Genomic DNA, 4,881 nt, shown 5'->3' with positions numbered 1-4,881 from the left:
TATATATATATATACACACACACACACACTTTTAATTGTCAGTGTAAATCTAAATTACTAATATAAAACAATACAATAAATTAATATAAATGTATTGGCTTAGTTAAAGCTTCAGCTTACGTATGTCAGTCAGCATGAAATTACTTTCTATGTTTCACTACTTCAAAATGAATGACTTAATATTGTTAATTAATTATTGTCTGCATGTGCATTTGAGTTGTAAGTTGTAAGTTAAAAACCATACATACAACTATAGAACCATTAAAAACATTTACGTTATGATTTGGCCTCATCCAAGCTCACAGAATGTGTCCTATAAATCCTACTTCTTGTTTAGTTGTTTCATAAGTTTCACTTTGTATGTGTGTGAATAGGTCAATGTTGCGTTTAATCTCTCCTCGGAAATTGTATACACTTCATGAAAGAAAAAACGCAACTGCACAAAACCACACCAAAAGGTTCCAAGAATAGACAATATTCCAACAGTATTGAACGCCTCATGATATCAAGGTAAATGTGCCGCCTCTGCTCCCTCCGGTCTGTCAGAGAAGTGCTCGGATGGAGAGCAGCGTCAGTCTGCGAACACTACACTTCAGTTGTTATTTACAGGTTAGTACGACTGTTTTTCAATGTTTTCACAAAGTTTTAACTTATTTTTACTGAACTACTCTTGCTATGTGCCGAATTAACGACCCGCTGAGTTCGGGTGTCGTACAATAGGCTACAGCATACATTTCATTTCTTTCACACAGTATTAAGAACTTAAAAACAACACGCGCAGCCGCAAGGTTGTTAGCCTTTTAATATGCTAAGTGGTCGCTATGTCTCTGCTTTCTTTCACTTTGAAACTTAAAGTGCAAGGTTGTTATTAGCCCGTTTGGCTAAATTTAGAAAACTAAAAGTCATGACTGGCTTGAAAATCACTGATTTGACCAGTACAAGATGCAGCCTTCATAATGAAACGTAACCATTGGTATTAATAGTGTTCTAAAGTTGTGCATTGTTATATTCTCTGTTTTTATTCGTTACTAATTTACATTCTCTGTGAGAGACAACATATTCAGATATATTTAAGTAAAACTACCACAATGAAAACACCCACATGTAAAGGTCCTGCATTCAAAATCTTACTTTACCAATGGAGGCATTACCAGCTACATGCAACTTAAAGTATTTAATGTGCAGCATAATGACCCCTAAAATATGCAAAGTAACAAATAACTGTACTGTAGTGGATTAAAAAGTGCAATATTTCCCTCATAAATACAGTGAAGCATAAGTACACGTATTTCCAATTTATACCAAAATTGAATAAAAATATAGTATTCGAGTAAATGTAATTAGTTGCATTCCGATCTTGCAAACAAACCTAGCATGTTAGCAGCATTTTACAGTTGCAGCGCTTATACATTTTGACAGTTAAATCAATAACAATGTAATATGTTTTACAACATGGTTAGGTATCTATGTGTAAAATCTGACTGTGCAAAGTAACTTGTAAAAAGCTGTCAAATACTTACTCAAATATGTGTGGAAATACTCTAGTAAAGTACATTATAATGACTATTTCAGTAAATGTAACATTCCAGCCTTGCAAATAAACCTAGCATGTAAGCAGCATTTAATGTTGTTGCGGTTCTGAATGAAACAAAATGTTGGTAGTTTAGTCGATTAAAAGACATATCATGTAAACTGATCATATGTGTTATGTGTATGCAAAGTAACTATAGCTGTAACATGAATGTAGTGTAGTAAAAATTGCAATATTTCACTCTCAATAGTGAATTAGAAGGTTAACACAATATGCAAGTACTTCAGAAAATGTATTTACTTTTAGCTGCATGTTTGGAAAAACTGCAGTTAAAGAACTTCATTTTTCTTTCAAGGCCTCTTTTCACAGTAAGAAATACCTTAAATCTGTGCTTTTTTGATGCAGTTTAACTGGCAAGATCATTCATTAATGAAGGCTGCTGACTGGGTCACATCAGTTGTATTTACTAGTTCTAAACACTTGGGGCATCTGGGCTATTGTCAAAGTGGTAGCTATAGTCAAAGGCTTCTGTCTGACACAAGGATCACCTGTTAATACCCCCCCCCCCCTTTCTTGGCTAGTTCAAAAAAAACTTTAAAACACACGCACACGGGTATGGGTGCAGCTGAAGTAATTGAATAGCTCTCTAGCTCTCTCTCTCTCTCTCTCTCTCTCTCTCTCTCATGCTTTGATGTAGGGGGCACAGAGAGTCTCAGGTGGGAGGCTCGTTTGACTTTTCCTTCGCTCATGAAAGCTTTGTAAAAGGTCTCACTGGACCTTCCTTGTATCTCCATCTGTGAGCTTGGGGAAAGGTGGAGGTGGCATTTGAACATCCATGGGTGGCTGCAGTGAAGCCAATCTACCACCTCAGATGGCAACGGGATGCCTGCACACATAAAAGTGCACAATATAATAAAAGTCTGTTTATTCTCTCTGATGGGTTTACTGAAAAAGATAAACATCAGCCACAAGAGACCGAGGAGATTTGACGGCTCCTGTTCCTCACACCTCAATATTAAACAACAAAGCGGGCGCACTACAATAAAACCTTAAATCTAATGTCAAAAATCCTGTGTTTATGTAATTATGTACCGAAAAGCACAATAGACTGCATTTGCAGCCGATTTACTACTTTTGAGCTGCTGTTTCACAAAATAAAGATCAGCAGCTTGTTTTAACAATGACCTCTGTGTTGGTATTGTCTAAATCCTCTTATAATGAGAGGACAGTTACTTCATGAGGAAGAAAGAGGGCATACAGTGGATGGTGTAATCCCATTAGGACGTCACCACAGGCTCCACACTTTACATGCTTTCCATCTCATTAGCTCAAAAGCAGTAACAGTATTTTGGGGTCTTTTCCTCAGCTATATAACTTAACTTTACATTGTTTATTACATCAAATGATGTAAACTTCACATCAGACCATCACATTGGCCCTCCGCTTCAAATCTGTGCCATATGTGCATGAAACATTAACGGCCCAAACAAGTATTTATCAAGCATTTAAAAAGGGATAGTTTGAGTCTTTGGAAGTGGGGCTGTATGAGTTACTTCCCCATAGTCAGTGTGTTAGTTACAGTAGATGGCCCCAGTTTGGAGAAGCAGGCAGGAGTAACCACGTTACCTTGAAGACGGGGAACTGAAGCCGTTGTCTATGCACTCTTCACAGCCACCAGACTCAAAAAGAACAGTAATTTTATCTCATGGAACACGGTAGTTGCTGGTCTACCGCTGCCTCGATCGATTAGTTAGCTTGTGTTGTTGTGTGACTTTGGTGAATCTGAACTAACTCTTTAAAACACCAAAGTCACACAATAACTCAAACTAACCGATCAAGGCAGCGGTAGACCAGCACCTCTGTGTTCTGTGAAGTAAACCTGCTTTGTTTATTACAAGAAGAAGCAGTACACTTGACCTAAAAAACTAAACTAAATCAAAGTTATTCATGTTTTTTGACGCTGATAATGGTTCGTTGCATCAGTAACATTGTAAACACAGCAGTAAAATAGCTCTTTAAAGAAAACACACAGGAAACTCTTCAATTACGTTTGTGAAGTCTCAAGTGTCAAAAATACGTACTGGAAAATCAAGTTTAAAAATCTAATCTTAAATATATTAGGATAATCAGGAAGGATGATTCTAATCAATGTACTATTGAGTACATATTTTGTAAGCTACTGGTTTCTATTTAGTTTTTCACAATGCATCAGCCTACACACACTTTCAGCTTTTTGCTGTTCTCAGCCCACCTTCTCAACATTTAGTGAAGTGTTTTGTGTTGTTTTTAAATTTGGTGTTTGCAACAGCCCCACCTGTGAAGCTTCAAAATGAAAAATAAAAACCGCCCGAAAGACAGGAAGTGTGGTTACATCGTGGCACCTTAGGCACCGGAAGTTGTACGTCTCCTGTGCAATGAACAGATTCAAACTGTACAGGAGGCTGCAGCTCTGCACATTTCACATGTTTGAGTTTATGTGGGTGAGATAATTTCAATATCAAGATCAATATCAGTCTGTGACTATATGTGCAGAAGACATTTGAATAAGTTAGATTTGATGGGGAAAACAAGGTATTATAATTCAAAAAGGCTGGTCCAAAATTAAGAACAGTACTAGGTATTCATACCTTTCACTAATTCAGTGGAGTCATTAGTTTATATGATCAGCTTTAATTAAATGGGACATAATGGTGTTCAGATAGTCTCTGAAACAGTCTACAGCTGTGTCTCAGTTTCATACCATACATGGTTACTCTTAACGATTTGGTTACAAATATTTAGGACATTACTTCGGAAATAAAGACAAAATTAATTATACTTCACCATGCTCGCATACATGCTTACACCGCTTGATTTTTTTTTTTTATGTGGTGCAACACACAACAGATAGGAAGGAGATTCTCACAGCTGGAAATATGAACACAAAATGTGATACAGCTGCTCAGGCAAAAGCTTAAATAATAAAACAAATAAAAGAGCAACAAATGTTTTGGATATAGTTTTTTCATTGTCAGTAGTCTATCCTATTGTACCATCATATTTCTGTCTGCTGGTGCAAGGCTTATAATATTTCTAATTACTAGAGCTAAAACATTTAGTCAATTAAAGCTGCAACTATTACCAGAAAAGTAACGTCATATCATGCTGCAATCACAACTTAAACCGACCAAAACAATCAGCACGGTTATATAAATAGGTATATGTATATAATGTAATTATATACAGTATGAGTTAATGGTTATCTACCAGGCATGGATTAGCCATTGGGAGTCCCGGGAGATTTCTTGGTGGGTCGGTCTATTTGTGTGGCCTGGATGGGCTTGCGCTGCACTCCGATCAAAACCCTTTTT

At 36.7% G+C, this 4,881-nt stretch overlaps 1 protein-coding gene across 2 annotated transcripts in view; it reads left to right on the top strand.

Annotated features, from left to right (window-relative positions):
* Positions 1–526: 526 nt before the first annotated feature.
* Positions 527–4,881, top strand: part of prkcq (protein kinase C, theta) — a 23,546-nt gene continuing 19,191 nt past the window's right edge. For both annotated transcript variants that reach the window (XM_032505689.1, XM_032505687.1), the window contains exon 1: positions 527–609. The gene's annotated coding sequence lies outside the window, so the exon portion shown is untranslated. The remainder of the gene's footprint in view (positions 610–4,881) is intronic.

This window comes from Etheostoma spectabile, chromosome 23 (genome assembly GCF_008692095.1).
Source record: "Etheostoma spectabile isolate EspeVRDwgs_2016 chromosome 23, UIUC_Espe_1.0, whole genome shotgun sequence".
In the NCBI taxonomy this organism is placed as follows: Eukaryota; Metazoa; Chordata; class Actinopteri; order Perciformes; family Percidae; genus Etheostoma; species Etheostoma spectabile.
This window is presented reverse-complemented; position numbering and strand designations above follow the sequence as displayed.